Source organism: Cheilinus undulatus, linkage group 9, assembly GCF_018320785.1.
Source record: "Cheilinus undulatus linkage group 9, ASM1832078v1, whole genome shotgun sequence".
Classification (NCBI taxonomy): domain Eukaryota; kingdom Metazoa; phylum Chordata; class Actinopteri; order Labriformes; family Labridae; genus Cheilinus; species Cheilinus undulatus.
Window position 1 is genome coordinate 24,122,471 of NC_054873.1, and position 26,740 is coordinate 24,149,210.

Genomic DNA, 26,740 nt, shown 5'->3' on the forward strand with positions numbered 1-26,740 from the left:
ACAAACACTTTGCAGCCTTAAGGAGGGGGTGGGGGTTTGCTAGAGAGGGCTGTATGGAGGAGGCTGCACCTGTGTTTTAGGATCAGACTGCATGCAGGAAAATACCACCACAACCTACCCCCCACACCTCCTCATTCCACTCCCAACCCCCAACCCTTCTTTCCTTTTCCAGCTTTCCTGCACTCCTCCTTCAAACATAACTGGTTCTCTCTGCTCTAGTTTCAGGAAAATCCACCACACCAGGGAGAGCAGAGACTCACATATCTGACCCAAGCTGCAAAATGAACAGGTCAGTGTTTTGGCAGTCTGCAGGGTTGATATCGGATGTGCACGGTGCAGTACAAACGCAGAGCTGAGACTTAAAATGTCTCTGCAATTTCACTTTTTTTCTTTGCATGCAGCTCTACCAGCCCGACTGGTCGCATTACATCACCCCTTTGTGCATCCAGCAACAAACTGACCCCTGTAATCCACTCGTTTACCACCACAGCCTGCACTAGCCCTCTCCAGCTGGCCACAGAGAGGGAGCATATTTTACATTGATGTAACATAAGAACATGAAAGAGCGACACCCCAGTGTGAAAAGAATAGTTTTGGAGGTGCCGGATGCCGGCCCCATCTCAAACACAGCTGGTGTACACGCCGCCTCTCGCTGAGGTATTATAGTCAGTTAACACAACAGATCTGCTTTACATATCATTGGATTAAAAAAAGGCTTTGATTTTTTTGTGTTTCAGGTCAGATTTTGTTCTATTTTACAGAACAAATCAGTGACAGGCAGGCATGTAACTATTATAGGCGTTCAGTAATGCCTACCCTGGAGGCGCTCTGTGATTTCCTTTAGTAGCCTGTGATTTAGTCCATTATAAAAAACCTGTTAAACTCAGGCTGCCGCAGCAAATAAAACACACACTAAATAGAGATGGAAACATGGGGAAAAAACCTGCCCCAGAGCAGATTTCATTGCAGAACCAATTAATTAAAACGATTACATGCATCTTGATCCTGATTAGCTACTTAAACTTGTAAAGGAAATGTCTTCATGAAACACATAAAAAAAAAGCAGAGGAGTTGTTCAAATCTTGCTTCACTTTCCGCAGAACTCTCTACATCATCAGATACTGCACTTCCCCTCCGCAGAATCAAGTCACTGTTCCCTTCCTGTTAAAACATGACCATGATTCAAAATCTAACCATACACTTACAGTAAAGATCATGATTCTGCAGCTCTCACACCTTCATGAGAAATGTCTGACCTCATGTTGGGAGGGGGTGTGCCACGAAAGAGGTGTAGGACACTAGTCAGCAGCTGCAGTATTTTCTGAGTCAGATGTGCATTAGTAAACATAGTATGCTCTTACTGACCTTCCAGTTGCTGATTGAACTCCTGCAGCATAACAATAAGCTTGTCACCGTGCATTACGCCTCCTTTTTCTGAGGTGTCACATTGTTCTGTGTTAACACTTCAGACAGGTACAGATGATTTATAGAGCCACTGTACAGTCGTTAGATAAAAGAGACATGCTTTTTTTCTTTTGACTCTACACAATTTTGTATTATATAATCAATTTTTTGTCACAGTTTGGATCAATTTTGAGCTAACCTGTGATACAGCAGTGTGGATGCAATTTCGCTTTTCCAATACTGCCAAACATTTCCTAGTTTCATCTTCTCAGTATCTTTTTTTAATTCATTGCTTTGCTTTCCTGTATCTGATAGAAATGTGACATTTCAAGGTTTAGACATTTTTTTAATAATACACTTGGAGAAAATAAAATCTCTTAGGCAATTTTAATAAATATTTTTTTAAATGTGCAGGGCAAATATTCAATCCATTATTCAAGAAAATAGTAGTTAGTTGCAGCCCAGCCATAATAACAGGTGATGTATAAGAAAGCATTGTCATTTATTAGCTTTGAAGTAATATTTTTGAATTTTAAGACATCTGACGTGTCTGATTTTTGAAACAGAATCCATTTTCTGCTAGATTAATGAGAGTAAAACATGATTAACCTACATTAAAAAAAGCCACACAGTAGGTAAGCATCCAAAATTATCCTAAATATGTCAGTATGACCACACAATTACATACACCGGATGTTTTACTGCTTAATTAAGATTTATCAGAGGAAAAAGGCCACAGTAATTCAAAACAGGACTATAGATAGAATGATATTGTTTTTTCAGGGCTGATAATGATACCAATTAGTAATAAGTTATGGACCTGATAAAATATATTTGGAACTGATTTGCATTTACAGTAAAAATGAACTATTAGTCAGTTTCACTCATTGAAATTTTAGATGTACAACATGTAAGCTGTCATTTAAAAGATAAAGAGGCTACTTTATTAATAATCATTGTAAATTAATATGTACAGCAGCAAAAAAGGTGAGTTTTTGTCCCTGAAAACTGTCCACTCTTTACTAAGGCTGTCCAATAATTATCTTTTTTAATTCATTCAGGACCACTCTGTCAAGAAACACACAATTTGTGGCTATAGATATTCCTTTATTAGCAGCAATTAATTAGCTCTTATTGTTGTCACTATGTTTGGCTACGTGGCTGTTCTGAGATCCTCCTTCCCTTCCACAAGCCTATGTGGCTAGCATTAAGCAGGAACAGCACATGCCCCTGTTCTTCCTATGCCAATAAGGAAAGCCTTAGGCAGGGAGAGAAACAGCAAAAACCCCTGAGCAGAGTAGGCATCAATGACCACAGAATGCAATTGATTAAGGTCCTGTACACATGGAGATGAATTCAGGACTATATGCAAAAGTTTTGTGTCATATCGGCATTTCATCTACACCAAAACAGCATTTTAGGAGGCCGTAAATGCTAATTTTTGAAACCGGGTCCCAGAGTGAACAAATCTGTAAACACTTGCTGTTTCGTCTCCGTGTGGACAGCCAACCGCACCTTTCTTGAAACGATTACGTCACACATAGCATAGCCCACTTACCCTGCATAAGTGGGGTAAGTGGCACATGTCGAACCAAAACAACAATGGCGGGTTACGGAGGTGTGTTCTTGCTGCAGAAGCTGTTGAGCTTTTTATGGCTTTTACAGCAAAATCTGATGCTCCTTTACCACCACCACGAACAGCATACACCATGTGTTCTTAAATCCAACACAGAGAACAACCAGAAGGGCAACTAGAAGAAAGTTTGTGTCAGTTTTTTGTGATCTTCTTCTCTCTTTCTGTGCATTTCCATGGCAGCAATACAGCGCCACGTACAGGCTTGGTATATATACTACAGCGTTTCCAGTCATTTTCGCTGGTTCCATGCTTATGTGGACATTTCCTGAAACGATCCTGTATTTATGAAATATTTTTTAAAAACAAAACATAACGTTTTCGTCTCCATGTGGACAAGGCCTAAGTCAGAAGCAGAAAGCAGATAAGGGCTTGCATGAGATCATCTGATCTCATTTATGACGGCGTTTGACTCCATGACCTGCCTGACCTAATGCTAGATGCTTAATTTGTGAGTATTTTCAGAATTTCTGTGGTTGATTGGGATTCATTGCATCCTTTTTATGTCCTTTTAAAATTCCATCATTTTGCATTCAAAACTTTTTCAATGTTTGTACTTTCTTAATCTAAGGGTTATTGACTTCCTGTTTTATAGGTATATGAGCTTAACCTCAGACAAGGAATTTATAATGGATTGAAAAGAAAATAAGGGAATACTCAAATTTGCTAACAAAAGCTACAGATGACTCTTGACTTGTTCACTGAGCTGTCTGTGAGTATTTTAAAGCAAAATAAATATTTAGGGGCACTGGTGGACTTGTTTGACATTACTGTTGCTGCAGAGATGCTGCAATTGCTTATTCAAAGTGTGCTGAAAGGTACAATAAACTTTAAAGCTTGCAATTGATCGTATTGTATGCACTAATTATGGATCTTGGTTAATCGCAAGTATTGCAATTAATCATAACAGCCCTACTCTTTATACATACTCATGTATGCAACAAGTGCTCTGATTTGTAACTTAAGTGAAAGTAGAATATCACAGTGAAAAAATTTGTCAGGTTCATCACTTACCAGGTAATGTTGCAGATTGTAAAGATGGGGCTTATTTAGATTTATTAAGCTTGAGACTGTAGAGTGGAAACATAGTATTGTAATTTGCAATTTATATTATCAGCATTTTATCATAGACAATAGGTCTGTCAAGATTAATCACAGTAATTGCATTTAACTATGATCCATTAATATTTTTTAATTGTGATTAATCACATGCTTTTATTATTGTCTTCATCAAACTTTTGCTAAGCCACTGTAATGTCTCCCTGCAGCCACAGTGATGTGAAGTAAGTCCACCACTGATCCTAAATGTCTCAATCTAGTTTTAAAAACTTAGAGACAGCTCAGTAGACAAGTCAGAAATCACCCAAACCATGTGTTGCCAAACTGTACTTTTTGCTGTTCACATATTACCTTTTCAGTACATAACAGGTTCCTTTTTCTGTGGTTAAGTTCATGTAAAAATTCATTCATTTTACCTATAAAACCTGTAAAAGCAAGTCTGTATCGAATTGGAAGTCAATAACCTTTAGTTAATGACAGTAGAAAAATCTAAAATGACACAAAAACAGTTTAAAATGCAAAATACAGGAATTTTAGATTGGGATAAAAAGGGTATGATTAATCTTGATTATCTACAGAAATCCTGAGATTAATCACAATTAAAAAATGTAATATTTTGAAAGCCCTGCATGAAAATAAAACGCCCTTTGAGTTACATGCATGTCTTTTAGTATGTGCTGTTTTAGATAAGGCAGCGTTTTGAACTGAAGCACATGTTGTAGACCTCGCTTAGTGAATCAAATACGCCTGAAGTGCGGCTTTTAGAGAAAAAATTGACCTTCTGTTTTCTGTCTGAGCTGTTTCTTCTACTGTAGGCTCTTAAAGGAGAATATTGTTGCACAGTTAACATACGCTGGGTTTTTTCAGTATTTGCCTAGAGTACAAACAGACTACGATGTATGCTTCATGAACATGATTGACATTTAAAAAGAGGTTGTGGTGCATCGAGGAGCACTGTCTTCGGTAATAAGGTGTGAGCATGAATTCAGAAATTTCTATTAAGAGGTGATATATGAGGTTCAGACACTGTGTGGAATTACTGCCATGGTCTGTAACAAAATGAATGCAGGAAGCTTGCAAATTGGCCTGATCGTGCACACAGAGGAATGGACTTGAATGTGCAGAACCTCATTATAAAAGCTCCCTCCTCATTTTATCCAGAGGAAGGTGAGTTTCTTTTTTTCTTTCTTATTATACAATGTCTCTAAAGCCGGAGAGCAACCCAGTGAGAATTATGCACACTGTTTAATTCTAGACATGGATAGAAGGAGACAGCATGTGTATAGACTGCAAGACAAATAATTAGCTCTGCTGCTAAACACCGCTGATTGTGACACATCAAGCCACATTTTCGGGAGGAACATTAGTGAATGAATAACTGTTTTAGACCGTGAATGATCATCCCCATTTTGCACCTGACAGGGCTTTAAAAACACACATGCTGGTTAGCTGCCATGACTCCATTAGCATGCAAGAAGACCAAGGCTTATCTCAATAAAACAGCTGCCTTTTTAATTTCCTGCCTCTGAATTTCTGCGCAAAAACGGATCTAAATATTCAGTTTAGGAATATAAGACTAGATAAGGTTTTTCTGCACGCCTTTCTGGCAATTTCATTTATAGTATACACTGCTGTCTTGGAAAAAAATAAGCTAATTTTGGCACTTTGCCTTCACAAGTCTTTACTTCAATTTACAGAGACATTTTAAACATGTTCCCTGTTTTTTGTAAGCACAAACAAAATATGGACTTTTTTTATCGAGCTGCCAGTGTCTCCATGTTGGAAAATACCAGTGCAGTCTGAATTCCTCTCAACTCTTTCATGTCTTGGCTTCCTCTGCTCGGTTGTTGAACTTTACTAGTCTTCTGCAGTGTCGTCCTGTATGCACAGCTGCAGGGGCTTCGTCCTGCCCTTCCCTTTGTCCCATCTTGCCACAATAGCTGCACCGAAAAGCTCAAGTTTTTGCAGGTGCAAGCAAATTCTCTCTAGCACCTAAATCGCTTTGCAGCTCTCACGCTCAGTCGATAGTGAGAACAAGAGCGAAGCTCATTGTGTCAGATGAATAAAGTGTTTGGTGTTGAATCCTGCAGACTCACAATTTTACAACTTGAATCAAAAAGGCTGTAATGATATAACACCAAATTTAAAGTGAATTCCTTAGCATTCTGGACAGTACATTTTTAGCATTCTGGACTTGTTGGCTGTCAAGTTTTCATTGTTAACCATCCAGCTCTCCCTTTTTATTACTGTGACCACACACATTGACTCCCTAGACAAAAATGCTGCTCATACAAACCCTACAGCCCACTCTATGTTACATTTAAATACCTCTAAATCCTCTCAAATTGTCATTATTTCAAGCAAAATGGCCATAATCACTAGATGTTAAAATTGGAAGTCATTCCCTCCTATATCCGTGCACTTAAAATGAATTCATTTGCAATTTAAATTAAGTTTTAAAGCATTATCATGGGGTCAGCTGCTCGATTAAATTTTAGAACAATCTGTCCAATGGCGTAATTTTATCCTCCTTTGGAGGAGGGAAATGAATTTGCAATTCTAGGGCAGTAGAAAAAGATCATTTCCATGATGAAATATTTATGGTCTCTTTAAAGCTATCGAAGAGTGAGACTCAGTGGTGGCTGAAAGAACAGATTAATCTGAAACTCATTAGGATGTATGCGATCTTCTCCTCTGGACTAAGAGGAGCTATATTTCCCAACAGATGATTTTGAAAATTTAGAGACACTTCTTGTATTGTTTCCAGAGACAACAGTGCCATAACACCGCATTAGGTCATCCATGTTCATATCCCCTTGCAGCCTTGTAGTCCACTCCATCTTTATGAAGAGCACTGTTGTTCATTAGCGAGCTGTGGAAATGTCAGTGCTGTGGGTTTAGATTAATTGAAGAGTCTGTGGATGTCTAATTACAGGAAAGAGACTTGCAGATACGCTCAGACCTCTGAGACAGTGGACCTTTCCCCTGGGCTAAATGATGCTGTTATCGATCGCCATATGTAAAATGATACTGTAATTTCTCTGTCTCGGCTGTTGGAATAGAAGCAGGTTAATTGGATCAGACCTGAAAAGAGGGAAAAAAACATCAGTGCTGAACAAGCTATAATAGTTTGATACGTTATGTAGATGCCTTAGCTTGGGGATTGTGCTTAATATGCAATGAGGTTAATTAACAGTAAGCTGAATGGGGTTTGGAGCTCCAAAGTCTGAGATGTGATGGTGTTTGGTCAGGTGTTTGCTGAATAATAAAATGACGATGGAGGATGTTTTACTGATGGCCTCATAGTAGCACAGCTCCTCTGAAAAGTTGTGAAACAGTAGGAGACCTGAGCCCCCCCCCCAAGAAAGAAAACCCAAAGCTAGAGCCAAAATAACATCAGTGAGTCATAGCTGCCTTCAGGCCATGCTGACTTTATCTCCCCTGTCTCAACATGCAGGTTCGTCCTCTGACTAGTAACTTTAATTAAAGTTAGAGTAGGAGTCACCACATATTTAACCTCATCTTGATACATCTGTAAAGCTGCTTGACTTAAAAAAAGGTTAAAATGCTGCCTGTAGCTTCTTTCACAATCCTTGACTGGTTTACCCAAATTTCATGAGAGTACAATGGCAAAGCTGTGATTTATGTGACTGCTGAAAGCTATATTAAGGTAGAGTGCTGCCATTGTGTAACTGAAATTGTATTAAAAAGTGATTTACAGCCTCTTCTTGTCATGTGGAGTTAGAATAAACTTCTTGGAGAAACAAGGGAGAAGGAATGGTGGAAAAGTCTCGCTCAGTCTGTATGCCTGTACTTGCCCCATGTATTGTCTACATTTCCTCTCATTTGTGCCAATCAAAGCAAAACCAAGCACCAAACATACCTTTAGCTGATGATAATTCAGTGATATGACAAATGACATATTAGGTTGAAGAGGTTACCTTTTATGAAGAGCTTCCACGTGTCCCGACAGACACTACTGTAACTGTCAGGGCATGTGAATCACCTCCACTTCTGACTGGAAACAGCAAGGAGAACACAGAAAAACCTCCAGTGGAAAGCAGTTTAACTTTGCTCTACACAGCGTGCATTGTTCCTGACCTGTGTAACCACTGAGACAATGTGCTGCCAAACTAGCTTCAAAGTAGAAAAGAGTCCAAAAAGGCATGCAGGAGCAGTAACAGAGCATATCCATGACAGGAAACTGAGCTATCACTGGCTTTGCACTTTTGGGTAAAGAGAACATCAGATTAAAACATCATGACCACATTTTAAATTGTGTTTGTGTCAATAGCAGGAAAAGCATTTCCATTTTAATGCTTGTTTGTTCAAAGACCAAGTACACAGATTCCAGCATCCTGATCAGGGAAATAAAATTTCCCCTGAAGCCACAGTCGACAGGTTTCTGGCAGCGAGAGAGCCCAAGGCTGTGCTGCTGCTTCTTATTAGTTGGCTGAAAGCACCCAGCCTGAACACTTAGCGCCTGGCTATTATGTCCAGCACCCTGATAGGAGCAGGGGCTGCCACTTCAACTCTTCTGAAGGTGTGAGGAGTCACAGAGAGTCTGAAAATTGGCTCTTTGTTCTTCCGAGCCTCACATTCAAAGGCAGACAGGCTGTTTTCTATGCAGTAGTTGGAGAAATATGGGAAAAAAGCTCCCTTTTAATTTTTGAATATAAATTCTTAGCCCTATGGGTCAGAGGCAAAAAGGGGGATTTGCATGAAAAATTCTATTCTCTATGTTGCATAGAAAACATTTGGGGCTTTTAAGGTTCATGAGGAGGAGCGAAGAATTGAAGATACTACAAATTCCAAAGTTGGTGACAGCTACATTCTTGTGAAGGGAAAAAAAAGACATGGGCTTCCTGTTTCCTCCAAATATCATACCGCACCTGGATGAGCCCAAAGGCCAGTCCATGTATAACCTGTTTCCACAGCTTCAGGCTGTGTCTTTACTCTGATATTCAGTATACTTATATGCACAACAAAGTCAAGTTACAGTTATAGCTGGGTTTGCTATTTAACTGGACTTCTGTCCTTGTCCCAGTATACAGGCCCAGAAGAAGGCAGGCGCATGGCCACATCTGCTCTAGTAGATGGGGATATGCCCCCTTTCAGTTTATTAATGTAGACTTTCTTCCTGTTGACCAAGGAAACAAGTTGGCAAGCTGCTAACCACCTGTACGTCAAATGGTGAAAACACGAATTTTCACTTTGCATTTCATACACTTTAGTTTTGGTACAAATGACAAGAACAATATACTGTACCTCCATTGTCTAGGCCCCTAAATAATCCAGTGAATGAGCCCTCCTCCCCAGTTGTGATTTAATTATGTGTATTGGATCAGTGGCAATGGTGCTAGCATCCTGGCAAACAGCTACTTCATTTTGGAGCAGGAAAGGTGTTCAAGCTATTATTGGGTTCTTATTATTTATTCATGACACTTTTTAACCCCTTTTCACCACTGTTTACACCTAAATTGCCACATTTGTTTTCAACTTGAACCCACTCTGAACCTATTTTTGCCACTTCTCACCCCATTTGTACCACCATTTTTCACTATTTCAAACCCATTCCTGCCACTTTTTTTAACCACTCTTTTTTTTTTACATTTTTACCGCCTATTATTGCCATTTTTTTCCTTTCTTAACCCTCATTTGCCTTTTTATTCATTTTTGCCCCTTTTAACCAATTGATGCCACCCTGAACCACATTTCACCACTAATTTCCACTACTTTTTGCCACTTTGTAACTACTTTTCACCATTTCAATACCAATTTTTGCCACTTTCAGTCAATTTATGCAACATTTAACACATGGTTGCCACTTATAACATTTTTTTTGCCAATGTTTGCCTTTATTCTTTAATAATTAATTTTCCCCAGTGTTATTTCAGTTCCCTTTGCTTTATTTCCTGGTATCCTGATGTTTTTACACATCATGGATTAGCTATGAAGCCTGACATTAGTTTCCTCATGGTTTAGAATAATGTGTCCATCCCCATTGTTAAAACTAACAAAAAAGGTAATTCTGTTTCAAAAAAATTTAGAAAAGGATATATTTTTCTGCAGCTATAATGTACTGAGGAACAATGTAGTGGAAAACACAGGTTATCTCATCCCTTTACATGGGAACACTGAAATGGCACAAGGCCTCTTGTTCTGTATCAACCTTATTTTTGTCTCATTATGCACAACAAACTGTTGTACTTGTACTGTTGTATTTAGATTAAAACTACTTCTACTCCGTTCAGCGCTCTAAAGGGAGGTCCAGCCTCTAAAAATATTAACCTCTCTGCTGTCGTTTGATCAACTGTCATGTTGAAAGTTGGCTTCAAATTTCAGCTTGTACCCTGAAGCTACACGCCAACACCAATGCAGCACGTTGAGTCTTTTGCTTTAGTCAAAGAGTGAGATCACAGAGAAAATGAGCATTCGACCAATATTAGTCCCTGACTGAAACAATGACTGTCAGCAGGCCACAGATCTCATCTGATGGGTGGCTTTTCATGTCCATTGTGGTAATGTAGGAAGACACAAGAATAATGAGAAGTTTATTGTCCATATTTACACTTCAGCCTTTTTTCTGTTGTAATTGAGATATGAAGCATACACTATAGTACTATCAAGGTACTGCCTGTAGGATGTGTAAGTTATGTTCATTTAAACAATAATGTTAAACTTCTCTATTAATGAACAACTAAAAAGACAAATGTATGCAAACATTTGGAGGACTATTATCCCGTAATTTAGCTTACAACAACATTTTACTCATACTATTGCTAACAAATGACCACTTCCAAGCCTACACTGATCGAAGCACTGCATCAGGAATTATATTCTCAGCTAACACTGATGCCAGCTAGGAACTTACCCCTCTCCTGTAGTATCTTGTACTAATAGTTTGGATATTTTTTCAGCTTTAGATTTTCACCGCTGATGACTGGTCAGTTGATGATGAATCAAGAAAGCCATGAGATAGTAATGTGTTGTCTGATATATTCAATTCCAGTGCTTTCACATGTTTTTAAGTGGTTATTACTCTACCAGCCTATCAGCATTAGTTTCTTAGTTGTATTATTTCATTTCAATGGTTTATGAACAACTGAAATGAGACAAAAACTAATTATTCTCAAATAGGGAGTTATTTTTAATGTCAGTCATACTTGAGAGATCTTGCTTGAAATTTCAACCTAGAAGCTGACATGAGTGGATTTTATACTCTCACATAATGTAAATGCAGCAGAAGCCCTTTAAAATATTCTGTTCAGGTCTCCGTGAAGAAATGGGGCTGTGGTCATTGCCTAGCAGTTGGTTCCAGTGAAGGGCTTAAAGCCATAAGCAGCCTGTACTGTGGAAATGTAAAAGCTTTTCTAGACAGCTTTTATAACCTAAAGTGTTGGTGTTATTAGGCACACTTCTAGCCCATAGCTGTTTGCTGTAATATTATAAGTGTTTGTGCTTTTGGATGGCCAAAACCTCTCCATCTACAGTGCCTATAAAAACCATTCACCCCCTTGGATGTTTTACCTTTTAATAGATTTTAAAAATCAATCATGGTCAATATTATTTGGCTTTTTTGACCAAAAACACACACACACACACACACACACCCACACACACAAAACCCCTCCTTAAGTTCAAAGTGAAAACCGATTTCTACAAAGAAATGTCAATAAAATTAAAACATGTAAGGTAAAATAAGTGATTGCATAAATGTTCACCCCTCTTTAAAGGGGCTGACCTCAACAGAGATCTAGCCAATTGGTGCTAGTAGTCTCACAGTTCGTGAAATGGGGATCACCTGCAGTGCAGTAAATGTGTCTCAAATGACTGCAGTAGACATCTGTATCTGGAAGGTCCAGTCACTGGTTAGTCAGTATTTCTGGCTACCATTACACCATGAAGACAAAAGAACATTCCAGGCAACTCAGAGAAAATGTTATTGAAAAGTGTAGGTCAGCAGATGGATACAAAAACCATCTTCCAGAGTTCAGTTAAATCCATCATCAAGAAATGAAAGGAAAGGAATACAGCATGTTGCATCTAAAAGGTGCATCTAAATACTGACGGAAGGGGGTGAATATTAATGCAATCACTTATTTTACATTGCATATTTTCATTCAGTTTACATTAGTAGAAATCTGTTTTTACCTTGACATTACTATTTTTTTGTCAAAAAGCCGAATTATATTGACCATGATTGATTTATAAAACCAATAAAAGGGCCAAACATCCTAGGGGGTGAATACTTTTAAAAGGCACTCTACAGCTTAAAATGAATGGGCTAAATCTGACAGTCTCTTTAACTTTATGAATGTGATAAACTGTAATGCAATGCACATTTAACATAGCCATTTATGGGTTGTTTGGTTGTGATGAAAAACAGCCAGACTTTAATTTGTAAATCTCTCTTTTCATTCTAGACTTGAACCACACTTAAACATTTTGAGGAGACTATGGGCTTGTGGAAAATATCTCCTCAAAACCAATTTCATTTCAACCATGAACTGAAAACAACTTTCAACCATATTGCAGCGTTATTGCATCAAATGTTTGCCACAAATTTTGTACGTAGGCTGCACAGGTCATCCAAAATTTACTCTATGTTGTTTTGTTCTGAGATAAGTTATTTGTCATGGCAGAGTTTGAAGCTTTTACCTTTTACTTTACCAGCTACTTCTTGTAATTTGCCAGTTTTTACCTTCAGTTTTTCATAGTTGTAGTTGCAGCTCACTTGCAGCTTGTTTTGACCACAGAAAAACTGAAATACTGTGTCATTTTTAGCAGAGATAATAGGCTAAAAGATCTTAGCATTATGTAAATTGAATGCAGAATAGGCATGTCGTTATTGTGCTCATTGTTAGAGGTGACATTTAACAGGCTTTAGGGAGTGCTAAAGTCTGAATTTATTCCAGTTTTGTTTTGACTCACTATAACAGATTTGTACTTTTCTGCTTGATCTGCTGTGGAAAAGGGGGAACAAGTCTTTTCACAAAGTAAAATGACTCCTTTGTCTCAGCAAAGAGGATGCATAGTGTCTTGGGCGACTTTTCCAGATGGCTGACACATGCTCATTTGCTTTCCAGCTGCTATCAGTCTCTTTTTCACAGTAAGGTGATACGCACCCCTGATCCCAGCTGTATCTTTGCAGCAAATTCCAGGGTATCAGCAGTCAAACGCTCAGCTTCTCTCATCTAAGTCCCAACTTTACCCCTTTTAGAAAGCACTAGCACACCTCACACAGAGGAGAGAGAAGAAACGAATTGGATATAAAGATGAAACAAAATGCAAGGAGAAATTTCATGTACATTTGGCTGTAGTGTCTTTGTAACCAACTTAGAGGCTTTTTAACACACTGGCATTTCCATTAGTATGAGAAGAACTGGGAAGAGCTCACAGTTGGTCAGTGCAGCCCACGCAGAGGAAATCTGAACTCATTCTGCCATCATTGATAAGATACTGAATTTCTGTCAGGTCCCAGAGCCAAAATTCTGCTGCTCAAAACACCAAAAATCTGCCTGTGCTTGTCTTCTGTTGAATTTTAAGAGTATTGATTGATTGTATCAGCAGCTTTTCCAAGTGGTTTTGGAGGGTTGTGCTAAATTAGGTGCCTCAGAATTGAAACTCCAGCTTTTTCCATCAGTTTTTTCCCTAAAAGCCTCACATATTCACAAAATCTTAACCTATGACCAACACAGATACGATAATAATAATACGATAATAGTACTCAACATTTTACCTCCTTCTGCTGTCTTTCTCCATCTCAGTCTTCCTCTTGCATGTGAACTTAAACACATACCTTTCCCACACTGTTTTTCTATTCATTTACCAGGTCCTTCTTTTTGCACCTGTGAATTTTCTGTCACAATGCAGCCGGCTGACAAAGAACTGAAGCCCTGGTTTCACAGAGGAGACTGCCAGCCAGTTTAACTTTAACACAATGGAGGGTAGCGAAAAAAAACCCTTCTTCGAAGGCATCCAATTGGAACCATGCAGGCAAAACCAGACAGGGAGGACATAGACGGAAACAGAAAGCATGAAGGGTGAATGAAAAGGGATCCAGAGATGAGGCCTCACAAATGTCTACGTCCATGCAGCTGGAGTCCTGCTTTTATGAGCAACTGAAAGCAGAGCAAATATATCGGAGAGAAAGGTTTATTTGGGGTAGACATTAAAAAAAACATCTATTACATTGACAGCCATGCATGCACCAACAGCATCAGTATTTGTTCTTGCTTAATCAGTGCTTTGACGCCATCTTTTCACTCTTTTTAAAGTTCTTTTTCTCCAGCCTTCCTGGCAAACACCCATCAGAGATTGATATACGACCACGCAGAGAATAATACGTCTCCCATAAAACTGTGAGAACAATTGCAGTTTATGTAATGAAAAAATAAAAGCTTTGAGAAAGCAAAGACTGAGACTATTCAGTTCCAAAAGATGACTGAATCCTGGATAAAGATGGTTTATGCTAACAGCTTCACATGTCTACAGTATACTTCTTAGTACCTCAGCAAGCTTTAGAGGCCATTAATCTTTTCTTGCAGCTCTCAGTCCGGAGCTCTGAACCTTTGTTGGGTTTTGACACAACACAGCGCTGATTGGACTTGATGGCTCGTGCTGTTCTTTGGTGGAAAACCGGTTAGAAGCAACTGGGCGTGCTTTGTGCTGTGCTGTGAGCTCAGCAAAAAAACCCTTAACTTGTCAGGCTTGTTAAATTATTTTCTGACAGTCTACTTTGTTTGCTAATATCACTGGATTATCCGTTTAACTGCTTCACCTCATGGCGACTTGCTAATTCCACTTCCTGTTTTAAATTTCGCTTTTCAAAGTCCAACACCTTCATCAGCATCAGATGATTTTAGCTCTTCATGTCTGACGATGCCTTGCCATGTTCTCAGGAATTCTCTGGTTGTTTCAGATGTGAGAGTAAAAAAAAAAAAAGTTGAATTGATTCTGAATGTGTCTCTCTGTGGCTGCGACGTATCTGCTCTCCTAATCTTGGACACAAAGCCTGGATGAGCAGCGCTTTGTGTGCGTTAGAATGGCAGGCTTAAGAAACAGGCCCTGGCATGCAGGGCTCTGTATGAAGCAGCAACACGGTGGAAACTTAGCCGACACTAAGAACATTGACAGGGATACAGTGGAATAATGCTGGCAGGGATGAACACATTTGATATCATGTCAACTATATACCTCATATTTACTACTACATTCTCGACAGTTTTCTCCAGAGGTATTTTGCTGATATTGCAGTTTAATTTTGAATGCTTTTTAAAGACTTTTGTGGGCTCTTTCACCTCCATTAGATAGGACAACTCAAAAAAGACAGGAAGTGTTGGGAGAGAGAAAGACAGTAGGGTATGCAGTGCATACTATGCGCCAAACTTTATCAGGAATGGAGGTACACAGACTGCAGAGTCTGTACATTGGGTGCCAGCCTTGCCAAGCGAGCCAAACCCCTAATTTAATTGATCATCCTGCTATCTAACCACTGAATGGAGTTGGTAGACCCCAGGAAATGATACTAGCCGATCATCGGCCTGCTTGATTATCAAGGCCAATATTCAGCATTTGCACAGCTATCTGTATCAGGGTGTTGTTTTACAGATCACACATAAAATTGTTTAATCAAGCAGTGTAACACTTTTGCTCCGCTGTGAGGGGTCTTTTCCCCTGGCTCTGTTTTCACTCTCCACAGTCTCACCTAATGTCTTGGCCACGACAATGTTTGATTGGCTAGATGTCATTTGAGTAAATTATCTTAAGTAATGAATAATGAAGTAGTGTAGTTTGTCTCAATGGCAGATTTACATCCTAGCATGTGTTGTTAATCTAATTCAGCATTGAAATTACTGACTCTTGAGCCTTATTTTTGCTGTAAATACATTTTGGTTCCAAGTATCAGTTATCAGTCTCCTGAACCACTAATAATCAGTCAATCCCTAATCTATAACAAGTTTTCCTAAGGGTAAAAAAATAAAACTCTTGACACACATTGAAGAGATTCAAAGTTTGCTTCTTATGTTTTTTTATTTTCAAGTATTTTCTGATTGTCCACATTTTACAAAGAAACAGCAGTTAAGACTGGGAGGTTAAATATGTTATATTTCTGCTTATAGCCCCTCAAGCCCTAAGCTTTTTTAACCATTTATTCTCACCTGGATTTATTGTCTTAAAAAGCATATAAAACATCAACCCTATGGTGCACAGTCAAGTTCTCAACATCTTCTTTTTTCATGACAACCTGGGCTTTATGAATATGTGTGCTGCAGTGATCTCACCTGAATTTCTGAAAAGTTATGGGACTATTAAGACAAAAGAAAAAACAAACACAAGTTAAACTTAAAGATAAGTAGACAAAGAAGTCTTTAATATATTGACATATTTACAAGGAAAGTTGTTGCACTTCTTTGTATTGGCTGTTTTTGTGCCATTATTCAAAGCAGTTCCTGTCTACAGAGACACAGAGGGCCACATCACAGGCTTGCTAACAATCTTTCTCTCCATTTCTATTCAGACGGTCTCCATCATGATCTAAGTGTTAAGACGTGCAGTTTTGACATAGTATGATGCAGCCACACAACAGCCTGCCATTGGTTGACAGCCCAGCATTTAGCATAAGCTGCTAGCTGCAGAAATTATTTAAAATGGATTACAAGATCACTAAAAAGATGTCCAATATCGATTTCCTGGTGTGGATTGGTTTCGTCTAACTGAATATACTTTGTAAGAAGTAGAAAATAATGAACAGTTCACAGAATTGTATTTTCTACAGCCACAGCTCTGGCTGTATTAGCACAGTGTACCAGATTACAGTAGCAACAACTGCTTCATCACAGCTATGGTAACTCTCAAGGGACACATGACGCAAAAGGCAAACAGCCCAGTAAGCTCCAGTTAGCACGCTTTGTGATGATACCAGAGCAGAAAGGATTAACCTGCCACTTTAAGAAACTGGTGACAGGAGATATACTCATATCACATACTTTTGGAATGAGATGGGCTTAGCAAGCTGGAAATCAACCATCCTTGCTAAGTCTGACCACACACTAGACAATTTTCATATCATAGATGATTTTAAAAACATGGGAAACCACAAGGAAAATTACAAAAGATTTTTTTATCTTATGATCCTCTGGGACAGTTGTGTTTTTGTTTGTGAGCAGTGAAAGTACGAAAAGTCTTGCTGGTGACGCTACCCAGTCTGCTTGCTATCGTTGATTGTTGTGGGTATTCTGTCAAAGGCATTATTACCTACAATCGTAAATATCAAATGTGTTTCCCATGGACCCGTGGATAGGTCTCTCCATGGATTTTGTTCCAGAGAAGTATGTTTTGGTCTGTGGACGAGCTAATGGAAGTTTGGACTGTCTGGTACTCTGGCTCCATGTTGGTGTTTTCTTTATCAATGCTTTTTAGGAATAATTTAATAACCCCAACTGCATTGCCATCCCTTTTTATTTCATTCAGAACTGGGATTTGAAGAACTGAAGCAACACACCACAGATAACAATGAAGCTTACTTTAAAATCCCAGCCCCAGTTGTTAACAAAGAAGACAGCAACTCCCATACTCCCATGCTTTCTCATCAAACCTCCTTTAGTTATCTTGATGAAGAGCAATAATACCAAAGTGTACAAAATCTCAAATTTGAATTGTGCACCTCTTGGTGTGACTGCAGATTGGGAACCAAAACACTAAACTATCAAACTGTGCATAACATAGTTAAACTAGCTCCATCTTAACCAACTACAGCAAAATGCTGCATGTTAATGCATCTGTACCAACAGTCTAGTTGGAAAGCTTGTTAATTTATGTGTTACAGGGCCATTTTTATTTTTTGCTTGACATAATGGTTGCTTTTATTTCTCTATAACTTTCAAGGTTAGAATTGACATTGTTGTCAAACTTAATGAAAGTGAAGGATCTGAGTTGTTCGACGACTGAGAGGTAGGGAGCATTTTGTTGGAAATGTTTTTGTTGGCTTGTACTTCCATGAAAAAATGAAGGAGTTTGAATTATGATAACATGCTGAATAACAAATAGTTGTTCTGCAGACACTGACAGAAACTCCTCTTAAAAACTAACATGTTCTTCACATGTTTCATGCTCACATGTGTGTCAATCTCTTATTTCAGCAGGGAGTGTACGCTTTCACTTCCTGGAAGGTTTGAGGAAAATAGAGCAGCTCCCAGTGAAACTCAAAAGCATACAGAAACATCAGGCTGCAGCAGAAACCGAAGCACTCCTCCGCTCATGCAAAGCAGACACTTCTCAGTGGTAAGTGTTCGGTTTTATACCAACAGGGCAACACTTTCTAGTGGAAATCCAGTTTATTTGATGCACGAACAAACAGTGAGACTCTTGCCTCTGTCTACTGCATTTTTGTAACCCGACATTAAGCTTCATCACTTCCACTTTCTAACACTATTTTTCACCTTGTTCAGAAGTTTTATTCAGTCTACAGTTAAACTGAAATTTCTATTCAAACATTTCATTCAATTCTATATCAGGTAATGTAATAGTTTTATTAAACAGTTCGAACCCTGGGATGTACTGTCAGGGAGGGAAACACATTTAGTTGCTGCCATTTTCATTAAGTCTGACGTGTTTCTGTGGAGCTCCCAAAGGCGAACTCATTTTGGCAGCCTGGTGTTGGATCAGGCCAACCACCTGTCATCTTATTTCTGCACATGGCCTCCTCTGTCAAACACTCCCTCACATTCCTCCCCATGCCCCACACAGCACCTGTGATTGGCTTGCCTGTTGCCATCACAGCTGTCAGGCTCAGGCTCAGTGTTAATTAAAGTGATAGACCTCCCAAAATGCTGTTTATCCCAACAGCTCACTGCTTTTCAGCCAAACAGAACAGTAAAAATGGAAGATGTTAGATAACTTAATATTTACAAACAATATCTGAAGCATTTACTTGTACATGATGACTCAGTTGGAGGGTGAGGTTGTGCTTCAACCATGATGAATCACAGCAATGTGCTAATCCTTCTAAATTAAAGGCAGCAAATTTCAAATTACACGATAAGGAGGGAACAATACTAACATTTTGCTAGTTTATTTAGCTCACATCACAATAAACAGGTGCTTGTTTGTTTTACCTCAAGGTCTTCTTCAGAGCATCTGTTACCCTTAATTTTCACATACTTCTCCTGCGCAAAGATCTGCATGAGCACTCTGAAGCAAATCGCTCCTTTTCCAGCCTATCTTTGCAGTTCCACTGCATGTGCTTTGGTTAGTCTTGTGCGTGCCAGAAGCTCAACTCTAATCTGCTCCACTCAAGTTAGGCTTCACTTCTATTTCAGAGGAGGCCACTGCCAAAATGCATCAATCACTCAAAGCAAATCGAACCAAACAGGAGGTTGAAAACAAAAAATAACTGGTCAACTTCAAAATACAACGCAATGTGCAGACTCCCAATAGCAGATCATGTCACAATATCAACATTATGCCCCACCCTGTGGCCACGAGTCAACATTTGGTCAGACAGTCAGAGGTAATACAATGCAAAAAAAAGAAAGTTAGTTTTTGCGGTGGAAAACCTCTAATCCTTTCCAGAAGAAGAAGAAAATCCTTTTAACTCCTTATTGGGCTCTGCTGTGGTACCAGCAAAAAAAATCTTGGAATAAAGTAAATTAAATAATCAGTTGTTTACATACTATTCCTGTGTTAACTTGTGATTCTCCTGTAATCTTTTTTTTTTTTTTTTTTTTTTTTTTAGATTATTTTTTTTGGCCTTTTGCCCTTATTCTGACAGGACAGCCAAAGAGAGACAGGGAACATGGTTGGAAAGAATGGGGGAAGACAAACAACAAACAGCATCGAGACCAGGAATCGATCCTGCAACAGGTGAATTAGGGACTACAGCCTCTGCCCCTGGGCTCCTGCTCCACCAACCAAGCAAAACTAGTGCCTGTGATTGTTGTAACCCCTGTCTCCAACTACTGCTCTTCTTGCTATCATTGGTTGTTATGGGTATTCTGTCAGAGGCATTATAACCTAGAATTGTGCTCTGGTGCCTATCATTCCAGAAATGCATCCAGTAGGCAAGGGTACATGGAATTGGTGGGTTTGACCAAATGTACATGATCCATTTAATAAGATGCAAAGTATCTAATGTGAGCCAGATGAATCCGTGAAATGTCAGTGTTCCTCCTTAGCTTGAAATTTGAGATGTTTTCTCTATGGGCAGCAGTAGATTGAACTTGATATGATTGGTGGGGAAATTTAAGCCCCTTCTATATTGCAAGTGTAAGGCAGGACTTTAAAGCTGATCTAAATGTCACAGTGGTTTAATTGTGGGATGAAGTTGCCCCTGAGCCGGCACTGAAAGTAGTAACAAAGGTGAAACAGGGGAGAAACCAGAGTGGGCACAGTTAATTAGAAAAAAAAAAACTCTACCAACAATTAATCCATTGACAAAGAGGTTAACTTAATGTTAATTAAAGTTGACATTATTACAAAAGCCAAGAAAAAAAGCAAAGCGAATTTTGCATCTACTTGGACCCAGCACAGAATAATATGCATATAACAATTTAACATTCCCAATAAACACAATATTGTAACTTACAAAAATAAAATTTTGCACAGCCTAATTAATTTTGGCAGCAGAAGTATCTTCAAGATCCAACTAACAACGCAGCCACAATCTACAAATTCATCAGACTAATCAAATTATGTAAACAAAAATGCCCCTGTTGCATCAACCATAGTCCAAATGAGCCAATAAAAGATTTGATCCATTTATTAAACCCATAAAGATCCATGGATTGCCTCAAATCTACAAACGTATTAGTCTCAAGCTCAAGAGATGCATAACCTCATGTAGGCAAACCAGCATTTCACAATAAAAGCACCTGGGGCATTCCTGCTGATTATTTGATAAATTCCGTAAAGTACAGGAGACACAATGCTCTACTCAAAGTACTGAGAAGCTATTTAATACCCAAGGGGTTTTCACAGTGAAAAATAATCTTTCCTTTATGTACAATAACTACAAAAGAATATAAATCTCCAAGCAGGTTTTTCATTATCACATGTGATTCTTCTAAAGTAAAACGTAAAAGCTGTTTTTAATGACCTGACACACCAGATGGATTTCACACATCCATCTGGTAAACCTTCAAAACTAAGCATTTGGGAAAGGGCAGAGGAGGGTGATTGGATGAATGTTCTGTCTCACATCTCTACAGGCCAATCAGAGCAACAAAACACGTGACGCAGCTGCGACCGAGATGCACGTACGCAGCTACCGAGGAATAACGTGAACCATGTTGACTATAGACATGTCAGTACACAGCTTTTGTCATTTTTAAAAACAACTCACTGCTGTTCTTTGTTCTTCTTTAAACAAAGAAATGTCATCAAGTTCCGATAAAACTGGCGCTTTAGCAGCATCCACGCTAAGCTCTTCCACCATAATTGCACTGGCCTCTTGTTGCTGTTTGCTTACGTCACGACTCCACCGCGCCTGAAAGTACTGCCCCTCATTGCTGATTGGTCCTGTCACTTTCCAACCAGGCTCAAATGGTTCAGACGGGAGCTTTGCAAGATGGATTCACCAGTGAGAAACAAAGAAACGGGTTGATCCATCTGCTTTGCAAGGTTACACGCAGAGAGGAGAGAAGCAGTAGCTATGCTACAGGAAAACTAGCTAACAAACACTTTGAAAAGAGTTGTTTTAAGAATGAAATTTATATCTACAAGGCTGTTGATTCAAGAAAAATATTTTTGAGTTAAGTACAACAGTTTTTGGTTTTTGTTTACTTTGAAACTTGCTGAGAAAAATAGACTGTTTTCCCGTCATGTGTGGAGAAGCAGCACCCGACGCAGAAGACAAGATGATGAGCCAAACCCACGGACAACTTTTCTAGAAGCAAGAACTCTTCATCATGCTAGTGTGGGAATCCGCTGCCACGATTGGACTGTTGGTGAATTCGCTGCCAGAGCGGTAGGAATATCGGATCCTGTTGTTTACTGAACTAATTTAAGAAGCTAACTTGAAATGAACTGAACCAAGAGGATTACTTTGACCTGAACGGAAATTGAGACAGAAATTTTGAGCTAAACCTGAACTGAATTTGAAGTGTTATGTTTATACTGTGATCTGTTCATGATTACTGTTTTATGAACCTGGTATAATTGTATTCAACTTCATTTTTGTGTGATGTACAGTGCTTAACAAATTTATTAGACCACCCTTACCCTAACCAAAGTAAGGTTTATGCCACAGCTGCCCTAAATAAAACAGCATTGGTAACTGACAAAATCATTTCTTATGTTTCTGTAATGGTTAATACACCAATATGTAGAAGCTCTTTAACCCAAATGATATTTTTAATGCTAAAATAATATTATTGTTATCTCTGAATTTTCAAATGTACTGAATTACAAAAAAACTGAAAAAATAGTAAAGCACATAAATATTTCTTGATAAATATGTCAAATTATAGTTATTGACTTGCATTCCTGAAGAGAAAAATAAGTTTTAGTGGTTGAATTTTATGCTTGATTCATTTCTGCCTTCCAGAGAATCCCAGTGAGCCTGTTCAAATTTGGGTGAATTCAGTTTGAAATCCCTTATTCCTGTTCAAAATGGTAAATCTTCTTACTCGTTAAAGAAGGAAAAGGAAAGAGTTAGCTCAGGAGACTAAACTAAACTCAAAATAGGAACAAACCTTGAACCTAAATAGAAACACTAACTACTTACAGACTGGTCTGATCTCAAATAGAGAACCTAGAAAATGGGAACAAAAGTGAAATTGAACTTTATTTTCTTTCTATTTTACTTTACATGCAGGGGCATTATAACAAGTTCTTTGGTATTCTGTACAAGATTTCAGTAAAGTGCCTACTTTTGCATTTATAGAATATGGTCTCTGGTGTAATTTTTATTCTGTTTTCCCCATTCAAACAGAACCTAGAACTGGTCCAGTAGCTAAACCCAGACACATAGTTGACATACACTATATTGCCAAAAGTATTCACTCAGCCATCCAAATAATTGAAATCAGGTGTTGCTATCACTTCTATGGCCACAGGTGTATAAAATCAAGCATGCAGACTGTTTCTACAAACTTTGTGAAAGAATGGGTCACTCTCAGGAGCCTAGTGAATTCCAGCGTGGTACTGTGATAGGATGCCACCTGTGCAACAAGTCATGAAATTTCTTCACTCCTAAATATTCCACAGTCAGCTGTCAGTGGTAATATAACAAAGTGGGAATGACAGCAACTCAGCCACGAAGTGGTATGCCATGTAAAATGACAGAGTAGGGTCAGCAGATTCTGAGGTGCATAGTGCACAGAGGTCGCCAACTTTCTACAGAGTCAATCGCTACAAACCTCCAAACTTCATGTGGCCTTCAGATTGGCTCAAGAACAGTGTGTAGAGAGCTTCATGGAATGGGTTTCCATGGCCAAGCAGCTGCATCCAAGCCATACATCACCAAGTGCAATGCAAAGCATCGGATGCAGTGGTGTAAAGCACGCCGCCACTGAACTCTAGAGCAGTGGAGATGCGTTCTCTGGAGTCATGAATCGCACTCCTCCATCTGGAAATCTGATGGACGAGTCTGGGTTTGGCGGTTGCCAGGAGAACGGTACTTGTCTGACTGCATTGTGCCAAGTGTAAAGTCTGGTGGAGGGGGGGTTATGGTGTGGGGTTGCTTTTCAGGAGCTGGGCTTGACCTCTTAGTTCCAGTGAAAGGAACTCTGAATGCTTCAGCATACCAAGAGATTTTGGACAATTCCATGCTTCTAACTTTGTGGGAACAGTCTGGGAATGACCCCTTCCTGTTCCAACATGACTGTGCAACAGTGCACAAATTAAGGTCCATAAAGACATGGATGAGAGAGTTTGGTGTGGATGAACTTGACGGGCCTGCACAGAGTCCTGACCTCAACCCGATAGAACACCTTTGGGATGAATTAGAATGGAGACTGAGAGCCAGGCCTTCTCGTCCAACATTATTGTGTGAACACAAATGCGCTTCTGGAAGAATGGTCAAAAATTCCCGTAAACATACTCCTAAACCTTGTGGAAAGCCTTCCCAGAAGAGTTGAAGCTGTTATAGCTGCAAAGGGTGGGCCAACGTCCTATTAAACCCGATGGATTAAGAATGGGATGTCACTTAAATTCATATGCAAGCCAAGGCAGGTGAATGAATACTTTTGACAATATAGTGTAAGGGTGTACTCACACTAGGCCATCCATACCGTGCCTGAGCCCGTTTCAGCCTAAAGTCTGGTACGTTTGGCCAGTGTGAGTGCAATCGTTCCGTGCTTCGATGCAGCACGCTTTGAGGCCCCGGCACGGATGGACGAGGTGGGCCTTGGCACGGCACGGATGCAAATGAAGGAGCACAAGCGCGGGAATGTGACGTAGCGTGAAGTAACAACAAGAGAACCCGCCTCAGAGAGCCCACCAGGGAGCAGCTGCATGCTAGAGACAGCAAGATCCCAGTCCAGTCCACATTTCTGACCAGTTTCTGGCAAAGTCAGACTTTAATGACTGTAAGAGGATTTTTGGTTTGTAAAATAAAGCTTCTTCCCTTGTTTTAGTCACCAAAAGCAGCTCACAGGATAGCACACCTTTCAACCTCCGTGCGTAAAGGAGAGTGCCAAATACGCGGACAACTGTGTGCTGGGGTTAATCACACGGCTGATTTAACCTCCCTTATTAAAAAATTATAATGCCAAACTATCATCCACTGAATTAACTTACCTCTAACTCTATTTCATGGCACCAAGAAGTGAAACTGTGGTCTTGATTGCTGACGTTTGAGCATCGTTTATTAATCCTGAGGCGCATTCACCTCCAGCTCTAATCAGACGGTTAAATTTGCTCTCGTCACCATTTTACGGCCTAAAAAACAATACTTATATGTACTGAGTCATCAACATGTACAAATTTATCAACGGTGGACGTTTCGTGTGATGATGTCAGCGCGTACACATCCGTGCCCAGACCTGGATGCCTTAAGCAGTGTGAGTGCGGGCCAAAGGGGGGAGGAGGTCAAATGGGCTTCAGCACGGTTAGAATACGGCACGGTACGGATGGCCTAGTGTGAGTACACCCTTAGTGCTACACTACGTCGTGTGTTTTGTTGCTCTGATTGGCCCGTGAAGATGTGACAGACAGAACGTTCATCTGGTCACACTCCGAGTTTTCAAAGCCTCTGCCCTTTCCCAAATGCTTAGTATTGAAAGTTTTCTAGATAGATGTGTGAAACACATCCATCTGGCATGTCAGGTTAGAAATGTGAAGAGTTGATGATTTTCCTCTCCTTTAGGAGATTAGGTTGGGTTTAGGAGTGTCTAGACATGTTACATTACGTCAGGGCATTAATAATGAGTATTCTACCTAAATAAACAAGGGAAACAATCATTGACTATATTAAAAGCACTAGTAGAATCACATTTTTGGGGACTTTACTCTTTAAGCTTCAGTTGCTCAGACACAGACCAGCAACAGCTGATTAAGTGAAACATAAATTTGCAATGTCTCTGCTTAGTTGGATTTGTGTCAGCTTCATCTCCAGAGATGTTTGTTCCCAGAAAGCTGTAATATTCAGCACAATGAGAAAATGCCATTTACAACACAATTATACAATTTATTCAGTCACTGGAGGCTCACTTGGAATCAGGCACTAGAACTGTTTTTGGTAGATCATTTACAAAGCAAGTTGTGTGAGGACATAATCTCACAAGAGAAGTAGGGAAAAATGTAAAGACTGTGTATACAGCAGGCTGACTGAAACCTCCCTGCTGGACACTTTCATTACAAGTCTTTAAATTTGGATGCAGATCAAACTTGAGCAGAAGCCAGCAGGAGGAGGAAAAACACCAAAGAAACTGACGGCAGCAGATCCAACACACAGTTTGCATTCACAGCCAGCCTCCTGCTATCACTGCATTAGTCGACATTATGGATGGTTTTACAACAGTGTTATTGGATTCACCTCATTATGCTGCATCGGCAATGCCTCTGCAAATATCATCCTTTGATCCATCTCCTAGCGATAACTCCTCACTGGAAATACTATCTGGGCGTCAGCAGAAAGTGTCTTTGTTATGAGTGTGTGCAGCTTTTGCAAGGAATGAAGCATGGACTCCAAAAACAGCTGCTCAACTCTTCTTGGAAATGTGTGCAAATCTGATGCAGAAAGTCAGAGATCTCAAAGATAAAATCTATTATGTGCCTCAGGATTGATAGTGGGTTAAAATTAGAGTGACAAATTAACTCAATAACCCTTGAATGTCATGAATTATTCATGTATGTGACAGTTGAACTGGCCCTCCTGAAAGACAATTTGACGTTGAGTTTAAAGGGACTGATTTTTTTCACTCTGTCCCCTTTTTTTTGTGACAGTGAGCGACTTTGATGTTCTCAGAAAAGGGTAAATGAGAGCAGAGTTGAATGAAGCGGCTGGGTATCTCTGTGTGACTGACTTTTCTTTTCATTTGTGAACACCAGTAGCTAAGCAGAGCCTCCGCTATGGACAAAACATCTGATCTGTGCCCTCAAAGCATCGTCAGGCCTCAACTTATTTACAAGATAAGGTTGTTACAATTATGACAAAACAGAAACAGCTGAAAGACTTTAAATGAGGCTCTTCTTTTTATC

General features: G+C 39.4%; 1 long non-coding RNA gene across 1 annotated transcript in view; it reads left to right on the forward strand.

Annotated features, from left to right (window-relative positions):
• Window positions 1-26,740, forward strand: part of LOC121515240 — a 45,821-nt gene that overhangs the window by 6,957 nt on the left and 12,124 nt on the right. Inside the window, exons 2-4 of the long non-coding RNA XR_005992362.1 lie at window positions 220-289; window positions 18,241-18,382; window positions 19,836-19,963. This is a non-coding gene — a long non-coding RNA (uncharacterized LOC121515240). The remainder of the gene's footprint in view (window positions 1-219; window positions 290-18,240; window positions 18,383-19,835; window positions 19,964-26,740) is intronic.